The sequence below is a fragment of the Hyla sarda genome, unplaced genomic scaffold (assembly GCF_029499605.1).
Source record: "Hyla sarda isolate aHylSar1 unplaced genomic scaffold, aHylSar1.hap1 scaffold_369, whole genome shotgun sequence".
Taxonomy (NCBI): Eukaryota; Metazoa; Chordata; class Amphibia; order Anura; family Hylidae; genus Hyla; species Hyla sarda.
Genome location: NW_026610388.1, coordinates 46,227 through 62,342, shown reverse-complemented (window position 1 = coordinate 62,342; position 16,116 = coordinate 46,227). Strand labels below are relative to the sequence as shown.

Sequence of the window (16,116 nt, the reverse complement as noted above, 5' to 3'; positions counted from 1 at the left end):
GGCCATTTAGTCAGCAGCAGCAGAAGTCCTGTGCCTGGACGCTCCAACAGCGGCCAGACACAAGCAGAAGCAGAAGCAGCAGAAGCAGCAGCAGCACCACCTTTTGTTTTTTGGCTGCAGCAGCAGCAAGGCCCACAGGGCTGGCTAGCTGGCTAGCCAGCAAGCAGGTAGCAATGAAAGTAGGAATCTTTCTTTTTAACCCTGTAAGGGGGTGGTGCACTGTACCCGAAGATACTGCCATATCGGGTCAATGCATAGGGCGACGGAAGCAAGCTTCGAAATCGGCCCCCGTTCTCAAAAATCCATTTAATATATGGTCCCCAGATAGGGGACGTATCAGATATTAAACTGATAAGAACAGATACTACACTTGATCTTAGCCAAAAGGCCGCGAAGCGATAACCGTGAAAGGGGCGGGCCCAACAAGGTGCCCTTCATGGGCACTATCACTGCTTGCTGTCAGGGAGGCTGCCAGACAATTTTCCATGCACACTCTGGGCTGGGGAGCAGTCAACCACCAGTACACACAGCAGAACCTAAACCCATACCATTATTGCTAAGCAGCAAGACAGGGGCCCATTGCACTCCCACGGGGCCTTTTTAAATGCAATCCATAACCCGGATTTGCCAGGAACCCTTCTTACTCCTCCTACTTGCATGTGACACTGGGCTTAGGATCTGCATAGGAAACACACACACAAGCACACACCTACCTTTGTTGCCTGCAGATGCCTCCTTGGCTGTCCCCAAACGGTATCAAACCAACACCCACGGGAAGCTGTAAGCATAGAGGACATGCCTGCACCCCATTGGACTTACCTGTGTGGGTTAAACCCGGGTTATTTGACAACCTATGGCGGTGATGGTTCTGCTCAGGCAGAGCAGTGCTGATGCTCCTCATAAAGCTGTCGCTGCTGTGAAGGTTCTAGGTGACATCACAAATCCCTATGGTTACATACACAACAAAGCTGGGTTGTTGTTGTTTACACTCTGCAAGGCCTGTGGAAGTGAGTGACATCATAGCACTGTAGTTCTGAGGGTTCTAGATGGATGCAACAATCTCCTGTTGCTTCTATGAAGGCCATAATAGACGACATCACCAAACAGCTCCATAGTCACATACACAGCAAAGGAGAGATGTTGTTTACACCTAGTGATGTCAGTGGTATTGAGTGACATCACAGCACAGTGCTAAGGCTCCTGGGCCTGGACACAGCAGCGGCTGCAATATCTCAACGGAGAATACGTTTATATATATGTGTGTGTGTGCGCGTATATATATATATATATATATATATATATATATATATATATATATATTTCTCCGCCGAAATCACTTTTAAACCCATTTCCACCTTTTTTTCCCTTCTCTTCCTCTTACTTTTTTTTCACGTTTTTTTACGTTTTTCTCCTTTTCGCCTCTTTTCTGGGCGTATTATTCTTCTTTTTCTTCTTTTTTTTCGTCTAATGCATACCCCATCAGTGCAGCAATGCTTATTCAATACCGCCAGCAGATGGAGACACTGGGGGATAATTTTCTAAGGATTTATACTGATTTTTCCTGTCTGAATTTGTCGCACAGAAAGTTGCAGGCCAAATATGTGTGACATTTCTGCGACTTTAGCTTCTAGAGCATTTTTACAACATTATACATAGGTGCTGAATACATAAAAAGCGACTGTTCAGCGACAGACAAGTCGCATCGGCTGAAAGTAGGCCAGAATGTCAGTCCATGTTGGAGCAGGTTTAGATACAGTCTAAAGTATAGATCTCAAAGTCTGTGCACAGAATTTAGCAAGGGCCTCGCACCTTCTGATGCATCAGGTAGGTGCACAATAGCATAGCCTAACCCTCTGTACTTTGGTCTATATTGATGCGGGACATAGACAGCCAGCTGATGACCAATCCATTAGTGCAATGGATGGCTGGAAGCATTTGTCTTTGCCTTTGCAATACCACAGAAGCAATGCATGGTCAATGTACAGCAATGACACACCTGTGTGAACAGCCAGGAGACCCCCCCCCCCCCCCCATGTTATGTTACATAGTTACATAGTTAGTACGGTCGAAAAAAGACATATGTCCATCAAGTTCAACCAGGGAATTAAGGGGTAGGGGTGTGGCGCGATATTGGGGAAGGGATGAGATTTTATATTTCTTCATAAGCATTAATCTTATTTTGTCAATTAGGAACATTCAGCACCCACCCGCTATCAAGGCAGCTGCCTATCATGTCATGCCCTACCTGCACAGGTGTGCTGGCTACTCAAATGATCCAATTAAGGAGGCCATTTAGTCAGCAGCAGCAGAAGTCCTGTGCCTGGACGCTCCAACAGCGGCCAGACACAAGCAGAAGCAGAAGCAGCAGAAGCAGCAGAAGCAGCAGCAGCACCACCTTTTGTTTTTTGGCTGCAGCAGCAGCAAGGCCCACAGGGCTGGCTAGCTGGCTAGCCAGCAAGCAGGTAGCAATGAAAGTAGGAATCTTTCTTTTTAACCCTGTAAGGGGGTGGTGCACTGTACCCGAAGATACTGCCATATCGGGTCAATGCATAGGGCGACGGAAGCAAGCTTCGAAATCGGCCCCCGTTCTCAAAAATCCATTTAATATATGGTCCCCAGATAGGGGACGTATCAGATATTAAACTGATAAGAACAGATACTACACTTGATCTTAGCCAAAAGGCCGAGAAGCGATAACCGTGAAAGGGGCGGGCCCAACAAGGTGCCCTTCATGGGCACTATCACTGCTTGCTGTCAGGGAGGCTGCCAGACAATTTTCCATGCACACTCTGGGCTGGGGGGCAGTCAACCACCAGTACACACAGCAGAACCTAAACCCATACCATTATTGCTAAGCAGCAAGACAGGGGCCCATTGCACTCCCACGGGGCCTTTTTAAATGCAATCCATAACCCGGATTTGCCAGGAACCCTTCTTACTCCTCCTACTTGCATGTGACACTGGGCTTAGGATCTGCATAGGAAACACACACACAAGCACACACCTACCTTTGTTGCCTGCAGATGCCTCCTTGGCTGTCCCCAAACGGTATCAAACCAACACCCACGGGAAGCTGTAAGCATAGAGGACATGCCTGCACCCCATTGGACTTACCTGTGTGGGTTAAACCCGGGTTATTTGACAACCTATGGCGGTGATGGTTCTGCTCAGGCAGAGCAGTGCTGATGCTCCTCATAAAGCTGTCGCTGCTGTGAAGGTTCTAGGTGACATCACAAATCCCTATGGTTACATACACAACAAAGCTGGGTTGTTGTTGTTTACACTCTGCAAGGCCTGTGGAAGTGAGTGACATCATAGCACTGTAGTTCTGAGGGTTCTAGATGGATGCAACAATCTCCTGTTGCTTCTATGAAGGCCATAATAGACGACATCACCAAACAGCTCCATAGTCACATACACAGCAAAGGAGAGATGTTGTTTACACCTAGTGATGTCAGTGGTATTGAGTGACATCACAGCACAGTGCTAAGGCTCCTGGGCCTGGACACAGCAGCGGCTGCAATATCTCAACGGAGAATACGTTTATATATATGTGTGTGTGTGCGCGTATATATATATATATATATATATATATATATATATATATTCTCCGCCGAAATCACTTTTAAACCCATTTCCACCTTTTTTTCCCTTCTCTTCCTCTTACTTTTTTTTCACGTTTTTTTACGTTTTTCTCCTTTTCGCCTCTTTTCTGGGCGTATTATTCTTCTTTTTCTTCTTTTTTTTCGTCTAATGCATACCCCATCAGTGCAGCAATGCTTATTCAATACCGCCAGCAGATGGAGACACTGGGGGATAATTTTCTAAGGATTTATACTGATTTTTCCTGTCTGAATTTGTCGCACAGAAAGTTGCAGGCCAAATATGTGTGACATTTCTGCGACTTTAGCTTCTAGAGCATTTTTACAACATTATACATAGGTGCTGAATACATAAAAAGCGACTGTTCAGCGACAGACAAGTCGCATCGGCTGAAAGTAGGCCAGAATGTCAGTCCATGTTGGAGCAGGTTTAGATACAGTCTAAAGTATAGATCTCAAAGTCTGTGCACAGAATTTAGCAAGGGCCTCGCACCTTCTGATGCATCAGGTAGGTGCACAATAGCATAGCCTAACCCTCTGTACTTTGGTCTATATTGATGCGGGACATAGACAGCCAGCTGATGACCAATCCATTAGTGCAATGGATGGCTGGAAGCATTTGTCTTTGCCTTTGCAATACCACAGAAGCAATGCATGGTCAATGTACAGCAATGACACACCTGTGTGAACAGCCAGGAGACCCCCCCCCCCCATGTTATGTTACATAGTTACATAGTTAGTACGGTCGAAAAAAGACATATGTCCATCAAGTTCAACCAGGGAATTAAGGGGTAGGGGTGTGGCGCGATATTGGGGAAGGGATGAGATTTTATATTTCTTCATAAGCATTAATCTTATTTTGTCAATTAGGAACATTCAGCACCCACCCGCTATCAAGGCAGCTGCCTATCATGTCATGCCCTACCTGCACAGGTGTGCTGGCTACTCAAATGATCCAATTAAGGAGGCCATTTAGTCAGCAGCAGCAGAAGTCCTGTGCCTGGACGCTCCAACAGCGGCCAGACACAAGCAGAAGCAGAAGCAGCAGAAGCAGCAGCAGCACCACCTTTTGTTTTTTGGCTGCAGCAGCAGCAAGGCCCACAGGGCTGGCTAGCTGGCTAGCCAGCAAGCAGGTAGCAATGAAAGTAGGAATCTTTCTTTTTAACCCTGTAAGGGGGTGGTGCACTGTACCCGAAGATACTGCCATATCGGGTCAATGCATAGGGCGACGGAAGCAAGCTTCGAAATCGGCCCCCGTTCTCAAAAATCCATTTAATATATGGTCCCCAGATAGGGGACGTATCAGATATTAAACTGATAAGAACAGATACTACACTTGATCTTAGCCAAAAGGCCGAGAAGCGATAACCGTGAAAGGGGCGGGCCCAACAAGGTGCCCTTCATGGGCACTATCACTGCTTGCTGTCAGGGAGGCTGCCAGACAATTTTCCATGCACACTCTGGGCTGGGGGGCAGTCAACCACCAGTACACACAGCAGAACCTAAACCCATACCATTATTGCTAAGCAGCAAGACAGGGGCCCATTGCACTCCCACGGGGCCTTTTTAAATGCAATCCATAACCCGGATTTGCCAGGAACCCTTCTTACTCCTCCTACTTGCATGTGACACTGGGCTTAGGATCTGCATAGGAAACACACACACAAGCACACACCTACCTTTGTTGCCTGCAGATGCCTCCTTGGCTGTCCCCAAACGGTATCAAACCAACACCCACGGGAAGCTGTAAGCATAGAGGACATGCCTGCACCCCATTGGACTTACCTGTGTGGGTTAAACCCGGGTTATTTGACAACCTATGGCGGTGATGGTTCTGCTCAGGCAGAGCAGTGCTGATGCTCCTCATAAAGCTGTCGCTGCTGTGAAGGTTCTAGGTGACATCACAAATCCCTATGGTTACATACACAACAAAGCTGGGTTGTTGTTGTTTACACTCTGCAAGGCCTGTGGAAGTGAGTGACATCATAGCACTGTAGTTCTGAGGGTTCTAGATGGATGCAACAATCTCCTGTTGCTTCTATGAAGGCCATAATAGACGACATCACCAAACAGCTCCATAGTCACATACACAGCAAAGGAGAGATGTTGTTTACACCTAGTGATGTCAGTGGTATTGAGTGACATCACAGCACAGTGCTAAGGCTCCTGGGCCTGGACACAGCAGCGGCTGCAATATCTCAACGGAGTATACGTTTATATATATGTGTGTGTGTGCGCGTATATATATATATATATATATATATATATATATATATATATATATTTCTCCGCCGAAATCACTTTTAAACCCATTTCCACCTTTTTTTCCCTTCTCTTCCTCTTACTTTTTTTTCACGTTTTTTTACGTTTTTCTCCTTTTCGCCTCTTTTCTGGGCGTATTATTCTTCTTTTTCTTCTTTTTTTTCGTCTAATGCATACCCCATCAGTGCAGCAATGCTTATTCAATACCGCCAGCAGATGGAGACACTGGGGGATAATTTTCTAAGGATTTATACTGATTTTTCCTGTCTGAATTTGTCGCACAGAAAGTTGCAGGCCAAATATGTGTGACATTTCTGCGACTTTAGCTTCTAGAGCATTTTTACAACATTATACATAGGTGCTGAATACATAAAAAGCGACTGTTCAGCGACAGACAAGTCGCATCGGCTGAAAGTAGGCCAGAATGTCAGTCCATGTTGGAGCAGGTTTAGATACAGTCTAAAGTATAGATCTCAAAGTCTGTGCACAGAATTTAGCAAGGGCCTCGCACCTTCTGATGCATCAGGTAGGTGCACAATAGCATAGCCTAACCCTCTGTACTTTGGTCTATATTGATGCGGGACATAGACAGCCAGCTGATGACCAATCCATTAGTGCAATGGATGGCTGGAAGCATTTGTCTTTGCCTTTGCAATACCACAGAAGCAATGCATGGTCAATGTACAGCAATGACACACCTGTGTGAACAGCCAGGAGACCCCCCCCCCCCCCATGTTATGTTACATAGTTACATAGTTAGTACGGTCGAAAAAAGACATATGTCCATCAAGTTCAACCAGGGAATTAAGGGGTAGGGGTGTGGCGCGATATTGGGGAAGGGATGAGATTTTATATTTCTTCATAAGCATTAATCTTATTTTGTCAATTAGGAACATTCAGCACCCACCCGCTATCAAGGCAGCTGCCTATCATGTCATGCCCTACCTGCACAGGTGTGCTGGCTACTCAAATGATCCAATTAAGGAGGCCATTTAGTCAGCAGCAGCAGAAGTCCTGTGCCTGGACGCTCCAACAGCGGCCAGACACAAGCAGAAGCAGAAGCAGCAGAAGCAGCAGCAGCAGCACCACCACCTTTTGTTTTTTGGCTGCAGCAGCAGCAAGGCCCACAGGGCTGGCTAGCTGGCTAGCCAGCAAGCAGGTAGCAATGAAAGTAGGAATCTTTCTTTTTAACCCTGTAAGGGGGTGGTGCACTGTACCCGAAGATACTGCCATATCGGGTCAATGCATAGGGCGACGGAAGCAAGCTTCGAAATCGGCCCCCGTTCTCAAAAATCCATTTAATATATGGTCCCCAGATAGGGGACGTATCAGATATTAAACTGATAAGAACAGATACTACACTTGATCTTAGCCAAAAGGCCGAGAAGCGATAACCGTGAAAGGGGCGGGCCCAACAAGGTGCCCTTCATGGGCACTATCACTGCTTGCTGTCAGGGAGGCTGCCAGACAATTTTCCATGCACACTCTGGGCTGGGGGGCAGTCAACCACCAGTACACACAGCAGAACCTAAACCCATACCATTATTGCTAAGCAGCAAGACAGGGGCCCATTGCACTCCCACGGGGCCTTTTTAAATGCAATCCATAACCCGGATTTGCCAGGAACCCTTCTTACTCCTCCTACTTGCATGTGACACTGGGCTTAGGATCTGCATAGGAAACACACACACAAGCACACACCTACCTTTGTTGCCTGCAGATGCCTCCTTGGCTGTCCCCAAACGGTATCAAACCAACACCCACGGGAAGCTGTAAGCATAGAGGACATGCCTGCACCCCATTGGACTTACCTGTGTGGGTTAAACCCGGGTTATTTGACAACCTATGGCGGTGATGGTTCTGCTCAGGCAGAGCAGTGCTGATGCTCCTCATAAAGCTGTCGCTGCTGTGAAGGTTCTAGGTGACATCACAAATCCCTATGGTTACATACACAACAAAGCTGGGTTGTTGTTGTTTACACTCTGCAAGGCCTGTGGAAGTGAGTGACATCATAGCACTGTAGTTCTGAGGGTTCTAGATGGATGCAACAATCTCCTGTTGCTTCTATGAAGGCCATAATAGACGACATCACCAAACAGCTCCATAGTCACATACACAGCAAAGGAGAGATGTTGTTTACACCTAGTGATGTCAGTGGTATTGAGTGACATCACAGCACAGTGCTAAGGCTCCTGGGCCTGGACACAGCAGCGGCTGCAATATCTCAACGGAGTATACGTTTATATATATGTGTGTGTGTGCGCGTATATATATATATATATATATATATATATATATATATATATTCTCCGCCGAAATCACTTTTAAACCCATTTCCACCTTTTTTTCCCTTCTCTTCCTCTTACTTTTTTTTCACGTTTTTTTACGTTTTTCTCCTTTTCGCCTCTTTTCTGGGCGTATTATTCTTCTTTTTCTTCTTTTTTTTCGTCTAATGCATACCCCATCAGTGCAGCAATGCTTATTCAATACCGCCAGCAGATGGAGACACTGGGGGATAATTTTCTAAGGATTTATACTGATTTTTCCTGTCTGAATTTGTCGCACAGAAAGTTGCAGGCCAAATATGTGTGACATTTCTGCGACTTTAGCTTCTAGAGCATTTTTACAACATTATACATAGGTGCTGAATACATAAAAAGCGACTGTTCAGCGACAGACAAGTCGCATCGGCTGAAAGTAGGCCAGAATGTCAGTCCATGTTGGAGCAGGTTTAGATACAGTCTAAAGTATAGATCTCAAAGTCTGTGCACAGAATTTAGCAAGGGCCTCGCACCTTCTGATGCATCAGGTAGGTGCACAATAGCATAGCCTAACCCTCTGTACTTTGGTCTATATTGATGCGGGACATAGACAGCCAGCTGATGACCAATCCATTAGTGCAATGGATGGCTGGAAGCATTTGTCTTTGCCTTTGCAATACCACAGAAGCAATGCATGGTCAATGTACAGCAATGACACACCTGTGTGAACAGCCAGGAGACCCCCCCCCCCCCCCATGTTATGTTACATAGTTACATAGTTAGTACGGTCGAAAAAAGACATATGTCCATCAAGTTCAACCAGGGAATTAAGGGGTAGGGGTGTGGCGCGATATTGGGGAAGGGATGAGATTTTATATTTCTTCATAAGCATTAATCTTATTTTGTCAATTAGGAACATTCAGCACCCACCCGCTATCAAGGCAGCTGCCTATCATGTCATGCCCTACCTGCACAGGTGTGCTGGCTACTCAAATGATCCAATTAAGGAGGCCATTTAGTCAGCAGCAGCAGAAGTCCTGTGCCTGGACGCTCCAACAGCGGCCAGACACAAGCAGAAGCAGAAGCAGCAGAAGCAGCAGCAGCACCACCTTTTGTTTTTTGGCTGCAGCAGCAGCAAGGCCCACAGGGCTGGCTAGCTGGCTAGCCAGCAAGCAGGTAGCAATGAAAGTAGGAATCTTTCTTTTTAACCCTGTAAGGGGGTGGTGCACTGTACCCGAAGATACTGCCATATCGGGTCAATGCATAGGGCGACGGAAGCAAGCTTCGAAATCGGCCCCCGTTCTCAAAAATCCATTTAATATATGGTCCCCAGATAGGGGACGTATCAGATATTAAACTGATAAGAACAGATACTACACTTGATCTTAGCCAAAAGGCCGAGAAGCGATAACCGTGAAAGGGGCGGGCCCAACAAGGTGCCCTTCATGGGCACTATCACTGCTTGCTGTCAGGGAGGCTGCCAGACAATTTTCCATGCACACTCTGGGCTGGGGGGCAGTCAACCACCAGTACACACAGCAGAACCTAAACCCATACCATTATTGCTAAGCAGCAAGACAGGGGCCCATTGCACTCCCACGGGGCCTTTTTAAATGCAATCCATAACCCGGATTTGCCAGGAACCCTTCTTACTCCTCCTACTTGCATGTGACACTGGGCTTAGGATCTGCATAGGAAACACACACACAAGCACACACCTACCTTTGTTGCCTGCAGATGCCTCCTTGGCTGTCCCCAAACGGTATCAAACCAACACCCACGGGAAGCTGTAAGCATAGAGGACATGCCTGCACCCCATTGGACTTACCTGTGTGGGTTAAACCCGGGTTATTTGACAACCTATGGCGGTGATGGTTCTGCTCAGGCAGAGCAGTGCTGATGCTCCTCATAAAGCTGTCGCTGCTGTGAAGGTTCTAGGTGACATCACAAATCCCTATGGTTACATACACAACAAAGCTGGGTTGTTGTTGTTTACACTCTGCAAGGCCTGTGGAAGTGAGTGACATCATAGCACTGTAGTTCTGAGGGTTCTAGATGGATGCAACAATCTCCTGTTGCTTCTATGAAGGCCATAATAGACGACATCACCAAACAGCTCCATAGTCACATACACAGCAAAGGAGAGATGTTGTTTACACCTAGTGATGTCAGTGGTATTGAGTGACATCACAGCACAGTGCTAAGGCTCCTGGGCCTGGACACAGCAGCGGCTGCAATATCTCAACGGAGAATACGTTTATATATATGTGTGTGTGTGCGCGTATATATATATATATATATATATATATATATATATATATATTTCTCCGCCGAAATCACTTTTAAACCCATTTCCACCTTTTTTTCCCTTCTCTTCCTCTTACTTTTTTTTCACGTTTTTTTACGTTTTTCTCCTTTTCCCCTCTTTTCTGGGCGTATTATTCTTCTTTTTCTTCTTTTTTTTCGTCTAATGCATACCCCATCAGTGCAGCAATGCTTATTCAATACCGCCAGCAGATGGAGACACTGGGGGATAATTTTCTAAGGATTTATACTGATTTTTCCTGTCTGAATTTGTCGCACAGAAAGTTGCAGGCCAAATATGTGTGACATTTCTGCGACTTTAGCTTCTAGAGCATTTTTACAACATTATACATAGGTGCTGAATACATAAAAAGCGACTGTTCAGCGACAGACAAGTCGCATCGGCTGAGGAGCAATTGATGACATTCTTTCAGTTTCTTAATCAAATTGATGATGACATTAAATTTACCAAAGTGGTTTCCCAGACAGGCCTACAATTCTTGGACACCTGGGTTTATATGGAAGGTAACAACTTAAGGACAGATCTGTATGTAAAAGATACTGACCGTAATAGTTTACTACATTATGACAGCCTACACCCGAGGAGGATGATACGCTCCTTACCCTATAGTCAGTTCTTGCGGGTAAGGAGGATCGTAGAGAGCCCCACTAACCTAGAAAAGAGGTTGAATAACATGGGTCAAAAATTTATGGAGAGGGGATACCCCAGGAAATTGATACGAGAACAGAGACAGAAGGCTGTTAGCAAACATAGAAGTGAACTACTTAATCCTGTCCACAGATCCACTGCACAAAATCGCATACCTTTCATTTCCACCTTTAATGTGTACAGCACGGATGTCGCTAGAATTTTACATAAACACTGGCCTGTCATTTCACATACCTACAGTCAGATACCGGAACTGAGTGTTCCTCCACTGTTATCTTACAGGAGAGTGGCCAACCTGGGGGACAGGTTAGTGAAATCTGATATTACATTGAGAAAACCTGATTTATCCACACAGTTGAAGCCGGGCTGTTACCCCTGCCTGGGTTGTGATAGTTGTGGCCTGATGATGAAGGGGGATATTTTCATACACCCGGTCACACAGATTAAATACAAAATTAGACAACACATGACCTGTAGGACGGACTTCGCAATTTATGTGATCTGTTGCCCCTGTAATCTTTTATATATCGGCGAGACAACAAATGAAGTAAGAATTAGGTTAAACAACCACAAGTCTTCCATTAGGACCAGGAAAGTAGAACTACCAATACCTCGTCATTTTCTGGAGCATGGTCACAAGATCAGTGACCTCAGATTCAGTGTCCTGGAACATGTCCCAGTTCCTAAGAGAGGGGGGGACAGAACCAGGTTACTGAAGCAGAAAGAAATTATATGGATCCACAAGTTAGATACCTTAAGCCCCAAAGGTTTAAATATTGACTTCCCAGTCAGGGTGTTTTTTTGAGGCATGCAAGTTGGAGACGTACTCGGGGATTTGACTCCCCTCTCACACCAGGATTTACCTTGTCGACTTATTGGTAGTAGCATGTTTTTTGTATCAGGAGGTATTAAATACCAATAGAGTGATATTTTTATATTTTTGTATACTCACAAAAGTTTTTTTCACCTACAGACACGTAACATGAGATCCGGTTGAAGATGGGCGAGTCGGTCAACTGAGGCGTGGACTGCGATCATCCCCCATTTCTTTGACCAACAGCCACCACTTTCTTGAACAACAGCCACCACTATGAGTATAATCAGCTATCACCACTTTGTGTATAACCTCTTTCCCCCTGTACGGTTTCTGTGCCTTCCTCCCCCCTTTTTTTTCAGGAGAAGGGATGGTAGTGATTTGTTGTTAAAACGGTCAGGATGTATTTTCTTTGGAAGGACAGATTGACAGGACAGGCCCGGTCATTGGGTGATGGAATCTTTGCTCTACCGTAGAGGCCCATACCTGATGGTTTGAGGACAACAGGGGATTACCCTGAGAACCCTACAAGGGGTCGGTATGGTACATGTCCCTCTTTAGGTCCCTTCCACAAATGCAGGACGAGAAGAATGGACACCGTCCACGGTTAGTGGAACCATCACAAGAGGTAGCGGGACCTGGTGAGCGGTCACCCTGGTGCTCTTTTAAAGATATGCAATACGGCCCCTGTCTATCTGTCCATAGTTTCATAAATGAGTAGATTGGGCTATGGGTGTATGGAGTTTAATTGTTATTTAATCTATTAGCCGACCGTTTATAGATATATGGCCAGATATCCCTTCTCCTGAAAAATGAAAAATGAAAAAGTTAAAAGAAAGGAGGTAAAGAGTGGGGGATTTCATGTGGGCAAGATTGCCCATTTGTAACATGGCAGCCTGAGACACTGTGAATCCTAATGAGCAAGCGCAAAGAGGTGTGGCCAAGATACAGGACCGTGACGAGTTCTCTGATCCAGCGATGTGGGTTGGCTGTTGATGCGGACTGACGACTTCCGGTTTGGCAGGAAGTTGCGATCCGGGACTTGCGCATTCAGTTTGTTTACAAACGAAGGGAATGAAGTGAACAACCATGCGCCATGGGAGGAGTGACGCAGCCAGCAACAGCTGATGACCGCCCACTACACCGGAGATCATGAATATAGGTACACAATCGGGCATTGGAATGGGCATAATTTGTCACTTTTTAGTGGGATTTTGCACTAAATGACTATTGAAAGATGCTTTTTGCTGTATTTGTAATTTTATACACTTACAGATCACTGTGAGTGAGATTGTTTTATCACTGTTTATTATATGACGTCACGGGATTGTGACAGTGTTTGACACCTCCCCCTCATCAATGTGTGCTAATTGAGGGGCTTATGTATATTGTGCATTTTCACTTGTATTTGTGCTTGAGAAAGGCTCTATTGAGGAGCCGAAACGTTGCGCTTTTCTACAGATGTGTGAATAAATACACCCGCACGGGGTTACACGTACTTGGAGTGCCGCTCTCCTTGCTTCGTTTGGTATATATATATATATATATATATATATATATATATATATATTTCTCCGCCGAAATCACTTTTAAACCCATTTCCACCTTTTTTTCCCTTCTCTTCCTCTTACTTTTTTTTCACGTTTTTTTACGTTTTTCTCCTTTTCGCCTCTTTTCTGGGCGTATTATTCTTCTTTTTCTTCTTTTTTTTCGTCTAATGCATACCCCATCAGTGCAGCAATGCTTATTCAATACCGCCAGCAGATGGAGACACTGGGGGATAATTTTCTAAGGATTTATACTGATTTTTCCTGTCTGAATTTGTCGCACAGAAAGTTGCAGGCCAAATATGTGTGACATTTCTGCGACTTTAGCTTCTAGAGCATTTTTACAACATTATACATAGGTGCTGAATACATAAAAAGCGACTGTTCAGCGACAGACAAGTCGCATCGGCTGAAAGTAGGCCAGAATGTCAGTCCATGTTGGAGCAGGTTTAGATACAGTCTAAAGTATAGATCTCAAAGTCTGTGCACAGAATTTAGCAAGGGCCTCGCACCTTCTGATGCATCAGGTAGGTGCACAATAGCATAGCCTAACCCTCTGTACTTTGGTCTATATTGATGCGGGACATAGACAGCCAGCTGATGACCAATCCATTAGTGCAATGGATGGCTGGAAGCATTTGTCTTTGCCTTTGCAATACCACAGAAGCAATGCATGGTCAATGTACAGCAATGACACACCTGTGTGAACAGCCAGGAGACCCCCCCCCCCCCCATGTTATGTTACATAGTTACATAGTTAGTACGGTCGAAAAAAGACATATGTCCATCAAGTTCAACCAGGGAATTAAGGGGTAGGGGTGTGGCGCGATATTGGGGAAGGGATGAGATTTTATATTTCTTCATAAGCATTAATCTTATTTTGTCAATTAGGAACATTCAGCACCCACCCGCTATCAAGGCAGCTGCCTATCATGTCATGCCCTACCTGCACAGGTGTGCTGGCTACTCAAATGATCCAATTAAGGAGGCCATTTAGTCAGCAGCAGCAGAAGTCCTGTGCCTGGACGCTCCAACAGCGGCCAGACACAAGCAGAAGCAGAAGCAGCAGAAGCAGCAGCAGCACCACCACCTTTTGTTTTTTGGCTGCAGCAGCAGCAAGGCCCACAGGGCTGGCTAGCTGGCTAGCCAGCAAGCAGGTAGCAATGAAAGTAGGAATCTTTCTTTTTAACCCTGTAAGGGGGTGGTGCACTGTACCCGAAGATACTGCCATATCGGGTCAATGCATAGGGCGACGGAAGCAAGCTTCGAAATCGGCCCCCGTTCTCAAAAATCCATTTAATATATGGTCCCCAGATAGGGGACGTATCAGATATTAAACTGATAAGAACAGATACTACACTTGATCTTAGCCAAAAGGCCGAGAAGCGATAACCGTGAAAGGGGCGGGCCCAACAAGGTGCCCTTCATGGGCACTATCACTGCTTGCTGTCAGGGAGGCTGCCAGACAATTTTCCATGCACACTCTGGGCTGGGGGGCAGTCAACCACCAGTACACACAGCAGAACCTAAACCCATACCATTATTGCTAAGCAGCAAGACAGGGGCCCATTGCACTCCCACGGGGCCTTTTTAAATGCAATCCATAACCCGGATTTGCCAGGAACCCTTCTTACTCCTCCTACTTGCATGTGACACTGGGCTTAGGATCTGCATAGGAAACACACACACAAGCACACACCTACCTTTGTTGCCTGCAGATGCCTCCTTGGCTGTCCCCAAACGGTATCAAACCAACACCCACGGGAAGCTGTAAGCATAGAGGACATGCCTGCACCCCATTGGACTTACCTGTGTGGGTTAAACCCGGGTTATTTGACAACCTATGGCGGTGATGGTTCTGCTCAGGCAGAGCAGTGCTGATGCTCCTCATAAAGCTGTCGCTGCTGTGAAGGTTCTAGGTGACATCACAAATCCCTATGGTTACATACACAACAAAGCTGGGTTGTTGTTGTTTACACTCTGCAAGGCCTGTGGAAGTGAGTGACATCATAGCACTGTAGTTCTGAGGGTTCTAGATGGATGCAACAATCTCCTGTTGCTTCTATGAAGGCCATAATAGACGACATCACCAAACAGCTCCATAGTCACATACACAGCAAAGGAGAGATGTTGTTTACACCTAGTGATGTCAGTGGTATTGAGTGACATCACAGCACAGTGCTAAGGCTCCTGGGCCTGGACACAGCAGCGGCTGCAATATCTCAACGGAGAATACGTTTATATATATGTGTGTGTGTGCGCGTATATATATATATATATATATATATATATATATATATATATATATATATTCTCCGCCGAAATCACTTTTAAACCCATTTCCACCTTTTTTTCCCTTCTCTTCCTCTTACTTTTTTTTCACGTTTTTTTACGTTTTTCTCCTTTTCGCCTCTTTTCTGGGCGTATTATTCTTCTTTTTCTTCTTTTTTTTCGTCTAATGCATACCCCATCAGTGCAGCAATGCTTATTCAATACCGCCAGCAGATGGAGACACTGGGGGATAATTTTCTAAGGATTTATACTGATTTTTCCTGTCTGAATTTGTCGCACAGAAAGTTGCAGGCCAAATATGTGTGACATTTCTGCGACTTTAGCTTCTAGAGCATTTTTACAACATTATACATAGGTGCTGAAT

At 45.5% G+C, this 16,116-nt stretch overlaps 6 non-coding genes across 6 annotated transcripts; all 6 read right to left on the bottom strand.

The window, feature by feature from the left end:
* Positions 1 to 209: 209 nt before the first annotated feature.
* Positions 210 to 400, bottom strand: LOC130332104 (U2 spliceosomal RNA). The gene has a single exon (XR_008874855.1). It is a non-coding gene; the product is annotated as a U2 spliceosomal RNA (small nuclear RNA).
* Positions 401 to 2,504: 2,104 nt separating this feature from the next.
* LOC130332145 (U2 spliceosomal RNA) lies at positions 2,505 to 2,695 on the bottom strand. The gene has a single exon (XR_008874881.1). It is a non-coding gene; the product is annotated as a U2 spliceosomal RNA (small nuclear RNA).
* Positions 2,696 to 4,777: 2,082 nt separating this feature from the next.
* Positions 4,778 to 4,968, bottom strand: LOC130332144 (U2 spliceosomal RNA). Its single transcript, XR_008874880.1, has one exon. It is a non-coding gene; the product is annotated as a U2 spliceosomal RNA (small nuclear RNA).
* A 2,097-nt stretch (positions 4,969 to 7,065) lies between these two features.
* On the bottom strand, positions 7,066 to 7,256 carry LOC130332143 (U2 spliceosomal RNA). The gene has a single exon (XR_008874879.1). It is a non-coding gene; the product is annotated as a U2 spliceosomal RNA (small nuclear RNA).
* Positions 7,257 to 9,343: 2,087 nt separating this feature from the next.
* Positions 9,344 to 9,534, bottom strand: LOC130332142 (U2 spliceosomal RNA). Its single transcript, XR_008874878.1, has one exon. It is a non-coding gene; the product is annotated as a U2 spliceosomal RNA (small nuclear RNA).
* Positions 9,535 to 14,659: 5,125 nt separating this feature from the next.
* Positions 14,660 to 14,850, bottom strand: LOC130332140 (U2 spliceosomal RNA). The gene has a single exon (XR_008874877.1). It is a non-coding gene; the product is annotated as a U2 spliceosomal RNA (small nuclear RNA).
* Positions 14,851 to 16,116: the final 1,266 nt, after the last annotated feature.